Genomic DNA, 13,393 nt, shown 5'->3' with positions numbered 1-13,393 from the left:
CATGTAATCGTGATTTGAGTGACTGTGTCACAACGTGACACGATATTTTTCACGTCATGCTCCTATTGCACTACTGTACTTGCTGTAGATAAGGTGCTAGTCATTGGGGCGAGAGAGCTTCCCACGAGCTCAGATACACACTGGACCCATCCCTGCTGGTGTTTTCCCAGCGCTGAGTCTGCCCAGCTGGGAGCCCAAGGGGCATGCGATGGAACGAGCTCTGGGGCTGGAGGAGCCAAGGAAGAGGTGCTGGGCTTGCTGGACAGATGCTGCCTCTCTCTGCCCGGTCACTCTCCCCCTGCAGGGGAGGAGGCAGAAGAAGACTCCAGGCACCAGCGCGCTGTGTGACACTGGGGAGGGAGGCAGTAGCCTCTGGGGCTTCAGCAGGCAGAAGCTCCCCAGGGGTCTCGGGGACCCTCCCGCCTGGCCCAACACTTACTTTGCTGCAGATCTGGCCCGAGGTGGATTCATCTCCCATCGCCGCCGCTCCCAGGGCCAGGGGTTAGGGCTGCTGCTGGATCCCAGTCCCGCTCATCCTCGGTCTTCGCCTCGGCCCCGGCACGAGTTTGGCTCAGCCTGGGCTGCCGCTCCGCTCCCCTCTCCCCTCCCCTGGCAGAAGGTGGCTCAGAGGGGAGGAGGAGGAGGAGGAGGCAGAGGTGGGGACAAGCCGAGGAGGAGCGGCCTGCCCGGGTGCCATGTTCCGCCCATCCTTTGCAACTGGGGCAGGGCCGCGCTACCGGCTCCCACCTGGGGGGTGGCCACTGACCGCGGGAGAGCGCCGGTGACAAGCCGAGGAGGAGCGGCCCATCCTCTGCAGCAGTCAGCGGCTGCCTGCTCCCTTTGGGTGTCATGCCGGGAGGGGAGGGGGCGGCGGGAGAAGGCAATGGATGAGCAAGCAAGGGGACAGGCTTGGCAGGATGGGGTTCAGACAGGTTGGAATGTTGGTTTGGAGGAGCAGGAGTTTGGTCCCAGGGCTGTCTGGACTGCAACTGACCTATGAGACTAGTTGCTCAGACAAGGGGTGAGACAGGAATAGGAAGTTTTATACTAAGAGGTGTCCAATTAGCAGTCTGCTGCTAGTCAGCTGATCCTGCTGAGTCAACAGGTGTAGCTCCTGCTTGGGGGGGTATCAGCTGCAGTTTCCTGGTCTGACTTTGCATTGTGGTGGTGCAAGGGATAAGGCTTTTGTGTGGCATCCCCACAAGCTTGTGTTTGAGATTTGCTGAACCTGAGCGAAACTTCAAAAGTGCTCAGCATACTCAACTGGGGCCAGATTACCCTCATAACTCTGGAAAATCTCGCCAGTTATTTAGATGTCTAAATGGGAGCTGTTGGATGCTGAGCTGTTTCAAAAATCTGGTGGTATCTGCTTCATCCATCAACCATTTATTGTAACAGTCATGACAATTACTGTTATAGCTGACGGCAAAATGCAGCTTCTGTTATAGCACCTTCTCACCTCATTTCAGTTGTTCATAACTTTGGCAAATTAATTTCTTCTCAGCTGTAATGTTCCAAGCATACTCACAGCCCAATAACATTTTCTTTTGGAATGATGCAGCAAATTCTGTTGTACTATTTTGAACTCTGCATTGTAGAAGAAGCAGCAGTGAACCCTCTATTTAGGTTGCTTAATATTTTCCATTATAAAAATCCTTGCAACATTTTTAAAGAACTTCAGTTCTTCCAGGGTTTGTTACAGGACCTTGACATTTGGCATGGGGTGTCCTAAGATTAGGGAGGTGCCTTATGTTGGCCTCATGAAAATTCATTCAGATGTTGGTGTGATGGATTGGGTCACAGAAACCCCCTTTGGGACTGCCACCTGATGTGCTGAGACTACCTCTGAGCCTATTTTCCCTGCCACCTTGTGTCTTGTCAGGTTCTGGATAAATATGGGGTGATTGGGATGATGGCACACATTGAAGTTTGGGTATTCCTTTAAATATAAAACTTAGGCGGGTGCCTGCAAAAACACATTATAGAGTATTGACAGCATTAGGGTTACAAAATAGAGCATTTGGAAGTTAGGAAATGCCAGTATTAAGGTTTCCCGGGCAACATTCTAGCCCTTTGTTTGTAAGAAGTATGACACAGTCTCTAATTTCAACACACTATTTTGAATGCAGGACTCCAGCCACGTTCAAAGCACAGACTGAGTTGTGCTTAGCAAAGGAATCAAAGTTATGCAGTGAATGAAGTGGCTGTCTGAAGGACCCCTGCCACATTCATTCTAGAAGTTGAAAACATGTACAGAATTAGGACAGAAACTGCCAGAAGAGTAAGGATGGTCCTATGGTTAAGACAGTTGACTGCTACCTAAAATAACTGAGTTTTATCCCTACATCTGTCCCACTCAGAGTTCCTGTGTGACACTGGGCAAACCATTTAGCCACAAATTTCCATAGGTGTCTACTAAGGGTTTGTCTAGATTAGGTAAAAAAGTCAAAGTTAGTTTGGGGTTAGTGTTAGCTGACCTCAAACTTGTCTGTAAAACAGCTATAGGTTAATACATTTTATCTCAATTTAGCTGGTTAAGTTTGACTCTGGCTTCCCCCAGTGTCCTAATAATGGTTTACTCCGGAGGGCATTCTGTGCCAAAAAAATAAAAATTCTACATACAATATTATAAAATTCTGCAAAAGTCTGCAAATTTTATTTGTCAAATAAATGTGGAGGCTCTAGCATTGCATTGGGGAGCTCAGGCCATTGGCTACACAGAGATGGAAGATCACTGTGTAGCTCCACCCCCCCGAGACAGACTCAGTGGTGAGGCTGCACACAACCCTGACATAGTGCAAGGACTGGGCCTGCCCCAGAAACAAACTAGGGCCCTGCTTCTCCATACTAGGTGCACCAGGTATAGGCAGGCAGGCTCAGCAAGGGAAGATCCACGTGTGAAGGATCTTAGTGTGGGGGGGATCCAGGTGCGGGTTGAGAGGGTTCTGTGTGAGGCAATCTGGATGTGGGTGGCTCAGTGGGGGATCCAGATGTGGGGGTGATCTGGATACACAGAGGCTTGTTGAGGGGTTCTGGGTATAATGGTAATGGGACTCTGCGGGGGGGGCAGGTGAAGGTGGTTGAGGCTCAGTGTGGGGTGGGTGAGGGGGTCTGGATGTGGTGGGATCAATGGGTGGGGGTCCAGATGCTGGTATAGTGGGCTCAGTGGGGTGGGGATCCATCCATGTGAAGCTGGTTGGGGCCCGGTAGGGTGGGATCTGGGTGCGGGTAGCTCATTGGGGTGGTCCTGGTGCAGGGGGAATGAGGCTCATCAGGGAGCATTCTGGATGCAGGCGGGTGAAACTCAGCAGGAGGGTCTGGAACTGAGGGGGTCTGGATGCACGGGAGTTGGGTGGATGGGGGAGCAGCTCTCTGTACAGTGATCCCTCCCCGTGCAGTTGAGCAGTGATGGGTGCAGGAAGCGCTGGGGGTGAGGGAGTTTATGGAGCTTCCTACAGCTGGGGGAGAAATCTGGGGGTGGGTCTGACACAGCCCCGGATGTCATGGGGGATGAGGAAGTCCTGTCCTCCCCAGCCCAGCCAAGACTAGCAGCTGAGCCCAGTGCAGGGTAGGAGCCACCAGACAGGTCTTCCCCAGTCCCTTCCCCAGCCCCACAGTGATTTATCTTTCTGCCAACTGCCCTGGGCACCCAAAACATACTGCTTGGGAGGGTCGCATGACCACTCTTGTGGCTTCCCTTTGTTTCCCATTACAAAGTAATTTTTCTGCGGGGAATCAAAGAAATCTGTGGGGATCATAACTTCTGCACATGCACAGTGGTGCAGAATTCCCCTATGAGTAATGGTTAGGCTGGTGCTGGTGCAGGATGCAGAGGCTTTTTATAACCTTCTCAGCAGTTCATGTGAATTGATTTCTTTAAAAATTGGAACTTAAATCCTATTGAGGAAAACAGAAAGCAGCATAAACTCTGGCAACTCAAGTGTAATTAGGGGGGCCAAAAACAAATTTGAAGAGCAACTAGCAAAAGACTCAAAAACTAACAGCAAAATTTATTTTAAGTACATCAGAAGCAGGAATCCTGCTAAACCATCAGTGGGGCCACTGAACAATCAAGATGCTAACGGAGCACTCAAGCAAGATAAAACCATTGAAGAGAAACTAAATGAATTTTTTGCATCAGTCTTCACTGCAGAGGATGTGAGGGAGATTCCCACACCTGAGCCATTCTTTTTAGGTGACAAATCTGAGGAACTCTCCCAGATTGAGGTACAGTAACTCCTCACATAACGTTGTAGTTATGTTCCTGAAAAATGTGACTTTAAGTGAAACAATGTTAAGCAAATCCAATTTCCCCATAAGAATTAATGTAAATGAGGGGGTTAGGTTCCAGGGATTTTTTTTTTAACCAGACTAAAGACTATCTATATATGTGTGTGTATATATATCTATATCTATATCTATAGATATATACACACACACAGTATAAGTTTTAAACAAACAATTTAATACTGGTACACAGTGATGATGATTGTGAAGCTTGGCTGAGGTGGAGGAGTCAGAGGGTGGGATATTCCCCAGGGAATGCCTTACTGCTAAATGATGAACTAGCAGTTGGTGAGTCCTCAAGGATTAACTCTCACACTCTACAAGGCAGCAGGAATGGAGGGAGGGGAGACAGCATGGCAGACAGAGACAGAGACACACACACTGTGTGTGTGAGAGAGAGATGCGCATTTCCCCTTTAAGTACACTGCCTTGTTAATTAGATCAGCTTGCTGAGACCTCAGCTGCTGCCAGCAAGCTCTCTCCATCCTGAGCTCTGTCATGTGTCCCCCCTGCTCTATGGAAGATGGGGTAAGCGGGGTGCAGGAGCAAGGGGGAGGGGGACACCCTGACATTAGCCTCCCTCTTCCTCCCCTCCCCCCCGCACAGCAAGCAGGAGTCTCGGGGAGCAGCTCCAAGACAGAGGGCAGGAGCAGTACACAGCAGTGGCGGGAGGGACAGCTGTAATTGCTAGCCTGCTGGGCAGCTGCTGCACAGGGAACTTAGGGGAGCTGATAGGGGTAGCTGATGGGGGGCTGCCAGTCCACCCTGGTTCCAAGCCCTCACCAGCTATCTGCAAGGGGCTGCTCTTCCTGCAAGCAGTGGACAAAGCAGGCAGCTGCCAAACAACTTTAGAAGGGAGCATTGCACAACTTTAAATGAGCATGTTCCCTAATTGATCAGCAATGTACAACGAAACAATGTTAACCAGGATGACTTTAAGTGAGGAATTACTGTATCATTAGAGGAGGTCATGGAACAAATTGATAAATTAAACAGTACTAAGTCACCTGGACCAGATGGTCTTCACCCAAGAGTTGTGAAGGTATTCAAATGTGAAATTTCAGAACTGCTAACTGTGGTATGAAACCTATCATTTAAATCAGTTTCTGTACCAGATGATCAAAAGATAGCTAATGCAATGCCAATTTTTAAAAAAGACTCCAGATGCAATCCTCGCAATTACAAGCCAGTAAGCCTGACTTCAGTACCAGCAAATTGGTTGAAACTATAGTAAAGAACAGAATTATCAGACACATAAATGAACATGATTTGTTGACACAGAGTCAACATGGCTTTCGTAAAGGGAAATCATTCCTCCCCAATCTATTAGAATTCTTTGACGGGGTCAACAAACATGTGGACAAGGGTGATCTAGTGGATGTAATGTACCTGGACTTACTGAATCCTTTGACAAGGTCCCTCACCAAAGGCTCGTAAGCAAAGTAAGCAGCAGAGGGATAAGATGAAAGGTCCTCTCATACATCAGTAACTGGTTAAAAGACCTGAAACAAAGGGTAGGAATAAATGGTCAGTTTTCAGAATGGCGAGAGGTAAATAGTTGTGCCTCCCAGGGGTCTGTACTGGGACCAGTGCTGTTCAACATGTTCATTAGTGATCTGGAAAAAGGGGTAAACAGTGAGGTAGCAAAATTTGTAGATGATACACAATTACTCAAGATAGTTAAGTCCCAGGCAGACTACAAATGGTTACAAAGGGATCTCACTAAATTAGGTGACTGAGCAACAAAATGGCAGATTAAATTCAATGTTGATAAATGCAAAGTAATGCACACTGGAAGCATAATCCCAACTATACATACAAAATGAGGGATCTAAATTAGCTGTTACCACTCAAGAAAGAGATCTTGGAGTCATTGTGGAGAGTTCTGTGAAAACGTCCACTCAATGTGCAGCAGCAGTCAAAAAAGCTAACACTGCATAAGATCTGGTTGCCACATCTCAAAAAAGATATATTAGAACTGGAAAAGGTACAGAGAAGGCCAAAAATAAAAATGATTAGGGGTATGGAACAGCTTCTGAATGAGGAGAGATTAATAAGATTGGGGGCTTGTCAATTAGGTTGACTGAAGTTAGGTCAACATATGGGCACCCCAGCAATTAAATCGGCTGTTGGTGTCCACACTACCCTCCTTCTGCCAGTGGTCCGAATCCTCATGAGGACTGCTTGCATCGACTGAAATGCAATATTATGGGGCACTGACAGCCATGTGGGTCTCACAGCTGGAGCCCCCTAGCCCTAAGCTGACAGCTGGAGACGAAATGTGAAATAATAGCTCAGGCTGTCAGCACTGGGGTGGAGGGGGTGGGGTCCAGCTGTGAGCCCCATGTGGAGCTGACAGCCAACAAGAGATGTAAGTAATGCAATGACTACACAGATATTGTGGGTATGTCTACACTACAAAATTAGGTCGAATTTATAGAAGTCGGTTTTTTAGAAATCATTTTAATATAGTTGATTGTGCGTGTCCCCACACAAAATGCTCTAAGTGCATTAAGTCGACGGACTGCGTCCACAGTACTGAGGCTAGCGTTGACTTCTGGAGCGTTGCATTGTGGGTAGCCGTGGGTAGCTATCCCACAGTTCCCGCAGTCTCCACTGCCCATTGGAATTCTGGGTTGAGATCCCAATGCCTAACGGGGCAAAAACAGTGTCGTGGGTGGTTCTGGGTACATGTTGTCAGGCCCCTCTCTCCCTCCCTCTCTCCGTGAAAGCAATGGCAGACAATGGTTTCATGCCTTTTTTCCTGAGTTACCTGAGCAGACGCCATACCACAGCAAGCATGGAGCCCGCTCAGCTCACCGTCACCGTACGTCTCCTGGGTGCTGGCAGACGTGGAACTACATTGCTACACAGCAGCAGCTCATTGCCTTTTGGCAGCAGACGGTGCATTATGATTGGTAGCCATCGTCGTCGTACTCCTGGGTGCTCTTTTAGCTGACCTCGGTGAGGCCGGTCAGGGGTACCTGGGCAGACCTGGGAGTGACTCAGCCAGGTCATTCCCATCTTCTGCTGAGCACTCAGGAGACGACTACGGCTTGCAGTCGTACTGCACTGTGTGCTGCTAGCCTAAGATGTAAAAGATAGATGGATCAAAACAAGAAATTGACCTGATTTGTTTTGTGAAATCAACGGCCTGCTAAACCCAGGGTTTTGAGTTCAGTCCTTGAGGGGGCCATTCAGTGTGACAGTTGTTTGTGTTTCTCCTTGATGCAAAGCCACCTCTTTTGCTGATTTTAATTCCCTGTAAGCCATGTCATCAGTCAACCCTCTCTCCGTCAGAGCAACGGCAGACAATCGTCTTGCGTCTTTTTTCAGCGCAGAACCAGAAGCTGCAAAAGCAAAACCAGGCGAGGAGGCAACAGCAGCGCGGTGACAAGAGTGATGAGGACATAGACATGGACATAGACTTCTCACAAAGTATGGGCTTGGCAATGTGCTCCGGTAATGTGCACATCATGCTGATGAGCTCTGCATGAGCTCTGCATGGTCACCTGTGCTGATCAGCTCGCCACGCTGGCCAAACAGGAAATGAAATTCAAAAGTTCCCGGGCCTTTTCCTGTCTACCTGGCCAGTGCATCTGAGTTGAGAGCGCTGTCCAGAGCGGTCACATTGGAGTGGTAACTGTACTGGTATGGTAATACCACAGAAACGCTGAGGAATAAGCAGCTGAATATTATAAAATGCTTCATATGATGCTAGAGCTGTGCAAAGCTGAAAAGGAACTTTATGCCTGCCTAGCAATAGCAGTTTCACTTTCCTGTGTCCCTTTATATGCTCCTCAGAAACGTCATTGTTTGCAGACTGAAATGCAGATCACGGTTCAGAATCAGTTCTCTCCCCTTTAGTAGCAAGCCTATTGTCAATCTCCACATAGTAGTCAAAATCTTGTCATGCCATTCCAGGAGGAACATGAACATCTAAATCAGTGTCAACAACAGTCCACTGCATATTGTACTACCAAGCAGAGAAAGTGCTATGGTAAAACCTGCCTTTTTATAGCAATTTGTAATGGTTGTGGCTGTGATGCAGTTCAAATTCTTTTGTAAATGGCAGGAGTCTAGCAAGTAGCAGCTCTTTCATCACTGCATGCACCAATAGTGTGCATTACCTGATAAAGAACAAACGATCTGATAAAGAACAATATAACTCTTGAAGTTAGCTATGCCCATTGTCAGTATCAGGTCTGTTGGAGGTGGAGGTGGGGGAACTGGTAAATTTAAAATCTGCATCTGTAGGCACTATGCAATAGTCATACAATACAAGCATTTTTCTCTATATAAGGTATGCTTAAGCTTGACAGAATTCAGTTTTATATATATATAATTTTGATGGATTATATTGATGTTTACTGTTAAGCATTTTTTTATTTTTAATCTATTTAAATTTTCACTGTTGTTCAAAATTATGGGAAGGTGTCCGACAGCAATTATTTAATGACAACAGACTTTGAGATACAAAAAATTAAACTATATAACCATTATATATAAACTCTCTCTCTCTCTCCCTCTATATATATATATATATAACCAAGTTGTCAACATCACATCAAAATATTCAAAGTGAATATCCTTAAATTAACTCTAAGTTCTCAAACAGCATTTTTTTTAGTTTGCCTATCTGTAAAGTTTGATTATGGATAGAAATTTTTTTTATCTGTTTGTGTGTGTTTGGTGAAATTGATGTTTACTGATATTTGCCAATAAAAATATTACGGTTCCAAGCCTAAGTATACTGTATCTTAGCTAATTGTTTTAGCTAGTTCGTCTATATCTTCCTAGTCATCTATGCATTTTTGTCAGTATCATATGGCCCAGACAATGGTTCTACAGTTTTAAATTATATTTAATTTATATTGTACCCCAAAAAAACAGATGATCCATTTTGTCACTGCAATACATATTTTCTACCAACATCAACATTACTCTGCTTTTGTTCCAAAAACATCTTGACACTCAAGACTGGCTATCCCTTCCAGAACTGTATGAGACAGTATTGAAGATGACTTTTAATCCATGGTCTCCCTTAAGATCAGAGAAGTCTTCCATTATTACCCAATGTTCAACCACTAATTCATCTGTGACTTGTTTTTCATCATGTTGTCACTTGAATTGTGATGCATATTGATTGTTCCATCATTCTAGTCATCTATTTGATGCATTAAAATATAAAAGTCCTCATTCACATTCCAGTTTGTTTTCGCTCTTGATCAACAGAGATCCTGCTGGAAGGCATTAATAGATTCCAAAGCCAGAAGGGAGTACTGTGATCATCTAGCCTGATCTCCTGTAGAACACCAGCCATAGAACTTCCCCAAAGTAATTCCTAGAACATATTGTATAGAAAAACATTCAATCTTGATTTAAAAATTGTCAGTGGCTGAGAATCATGACGCTAGGTAAATTGCTCCAATGGTTAATTATTCTCATTGTTAAAAATGTATGCCTTATATCCAATCTGAATTTGTCTAGCTTCAGTTTACAGCCTTTCTCGGCTAGATTGAGGAGCCTATTATTAAATATTTGTTCCCCATGTAGGTACTTATACATGATGATCAAATCACTCCTTAACCTTCTCTTTGTTAAGCTAAACAGATTGAACTTCTTGAGTGTAACACTATGAGGCAGGTTTTCTAATCCTTTAATCATTCTCATGGCTCTTCTCTGAACCCTCTCCAATTTATAAATGTCCTTGAATTATGGTTACCAGAACTGGACATAGTATTCCAGCAGCAGCCACACCAGTGCCAAAAAAAAAGGTAAAATAACCTCTCTAATCCTACTCTAGATTCCCCAGTTTATGCCGCCAAGGATTGCATTAGTTCTTTTGGCTACAAAGTTGTAATGGGAACTCATGTTCAGCAAAATTATCTACCATGACATTCAAATCCTTTTCAGAGTCACTGCTTCCCAGGATAGTCCTCCACCCTACAAGTATGGTCTACATTCTTTGTTCCTAGGTGTATACATTTACATTGGCCATATTAAAATGCATATTGTTTACTTGTGCTCAGCTTACCAAGCGACCTAAATCCTTCTGAATCAGTGTCCTGTCCTCTTCACTCTTTACTACTTCCCCAATTTTTGTGTCATCTGCAAACTTTATCAATGATGATTTTATGTTTTCTTCCAGGTCATTAATAAAAACTTTAAATGCACACCTTATTTCCAATAACCTTACAGAAGTCTCGTCAACCAAACTTGTAATCTCATTAAAAAAAGATATCAAGTTAGTTTGACAGGATCTATTTTCCATAAACAAATGTTGATGGGCATTAATTATATTATTAATTAACTATATTACCTTCCTAAAATTTCTAGACACTATTAATGACTGCTTATTCAAATCCACAAGGGAAGAGCCAATTCTTGATTTAGTCCTAAGTGGCACACAGGATCTGGTCCAAGAGGTGAATATTGCTGAACCACTCCATAATAGTAACCATAATGTAATTAAATTTAACATCTTTGGTAGGGGGGAAATACCAAAGAAACTCATCACACTAGCATTTAACTTCAAAAAGGTGAACTACACAAGAATGATAAAGTTCGTCAAATGGAAATTGAAAGGAATAGTCACAAGGTTGAAATGCCTACAAGCTGCACAGAAACTTTTTAAAAACACTATAATAGAGGCTCAGACTAAATATCTATCCCAAATAAGAAAAAAAATACAAAGCAGTAAGAGGACCCAAAATTGCAACTATGGCTAAACAATCCAGTAAAAGAGGCAGTTAGAGATAAAAAGGCATCCTTTAAAAATTGAAGGTCAAATCCTACGGAGGAAAATAGAAAGGATCATAAACTGTGACAAGGCAAGTATAATTAGGCAGGCCAAAAAAGAATTTGAAGAGCAGCTAGCAAAAGACAAACTAATAGCAAAAATTTTGCTAAGTACATTAAGAGCAGGAAACCTGACAAACAATCAGTGGGGCCACTGGATGATTGAGGTGCTAAACAAGTGCTCAAGGAAGACAAGGCCATTGTGGTAATGCTAAATGAATTTTTGCACTGGTCTTCACTGCAGAGGTTTTGAGGGAGTTTTCCACACTTGAGCCATTCTTTTTAGGTGACAAATCTGAGGAGCTATTCCAGATAGAGGTGTCAGTAGAGGAGGTTTTGGAAGAAATTGATACATTAAACAGTAATATATCATCATGTTAAAATAATTTGCTCAAATGTGCAACAGCAGTCAAAAAAGCCAACAGAGTGTTAGGAATCACTAGGAAGGGGGTAGATAATATGACAGAAAATATCATCATGCCACTGTTTAAATCCATGGTGTGCCCACATCTTGAATACTGTGTGCAGATCTGATCCCCCCAAATCAAAAAAGATATATTAGAACTAGGGCTTGTCAATCTATTAAAAAAATTAATCACTTGATTAATCGCGCTGTTAAACAACAATAGAATACCATTTATTAAAATATTTATGGATGTTTTCTACATTTTCAAATATATTGATTTCAATTACAACACAGAATACAAAGAGTACAGTGCTCGCTTTATATTTATTTCTGATTACAAATATTTGCACTGTAAAAAAACAACAACAGAAATAGTATTTCTCAATTCACCTAGTACAAGCACTGTAGTGCAATATTTTTATCAAGAAAGTTGAACTTACAAATGTAGAATTATGTACAAAAAATGCATTCCAAAATGAAACAATGTTAAATTTTAGAGCCTGCAAGTCCACTCAGTCCTACTTCTTGTTAAGCCAATCGCTCAAACAAGTTTGTTTACATTTGTAGGAGATGATGCTGCCTGCTTCTTATTTAGAGTGTCACCTGAAAGCGAGAACAGGCATTTGCACGGCACTCTTGTAGCCGGAATCTCAAGATATTTATGTGCCAGATGCACTAAAGATTCATATGTTCCTTCATGCTTCAACCACCATTCCAGGGGAATGTGTCCATGCTGATGACGGGTTCTGCTTGATAAGAATCCAAAGCAGTGAGGACCGATATGTATTCATTTCATTATTTGTGTCAGAGGCCATCAGCACAGGGTTGATACTCTTTTTTGGTGGTTCAGGTTCTGTAGTTTCCACATTGGAGTGTTGCTTTCTTAAGACATCTGAAAGCATGTTCTACACCTCGTCCCTCTCAGATTTTGGAAGTCACTTCAGATTCTTAAACTTTGGATCCGAGTGCTGTAGCTATCTTTAGAAATCTCACATTGGTACCTTCTTTGCATTTCGTGAAATCTGCAGTGAAAGTGTTCTTAAAATGAACAACATGTGCTGGGTCATCATCTGAAACTGCTATAACATGAAATATATGGTAGAATGCAGGCAAAACAGATCAGGGGACATACAATTCTCCCCCAAGGAGTTCAGTCACAAATTTAATTAACGCATTATTTTTTAAACGAGCGTCTTCAGCATGGAAGCATGTCCTCTGGAATGGTGGCCAAAGCATGAAGGGGCATACGAATGTTTAGCATATCTGACATGTAAATACCTTGCAATGCTGGCTACAAAAGCACCATGTAAATGCCTGTTCTCACTTTCAGGTGACATTGTAAATAAGAAGAGGGCAGATTATCTCCTGTAAATGTAAACAAACTTGTTGTCTTAACAATTGGCTGAACAAGAAGTAGAACTGAGTGGACTTGTAGGCTCTGAAGTTTTACATTGTTTTGTTTTTGAGTGCAATTATGTAACAAAAAAAAATCTACATTTGTAAATTGCACTTTCATGACAAAGAGATTGCACTATAGTACTTGTATGAGGTGAATTGAAGAATACTATTTCTTTTGTTTATCGTTTTTACAGTGCAAATATTTGTAATAAAAATATTATATACTTTGATTTCACTTAGAACACAGAATACAATATAGATGAAAATGTAGAAAAACATCTAAAATATTTAATAAATTTCAATTGGTATTCAATTGTTTAACAGTGCAATTAAAACTGCGATTAACTGCAATTAATGTTTTTAATCATGATTACTTTTTTTGAGTTAATCATGTGAGTTAACTGCAATTAATCAACAGCCCTAATTAGAATTGGAAAAGGTACAGAGAAGGGCAAGAAAAATTATTAGGGGTATGGAACAGCTTCTGTATGAGGAGAGAGT

Source organism: Mauremys reevesii, linkage group 2, assembly GCF_016161935.1.
Source record: "Mauremys reevesii isolate NIE-2019 linkage group 2, ASM1616193v1, whole genome shotgun sequence".
NCBI lineage: Eukaryota > Metazoa > Chordata > Testudines > Geoemydidae > Mauremys > Mauremys reevesii.
Note: the sequence above shows the minus strand (reverse complement) of the source record.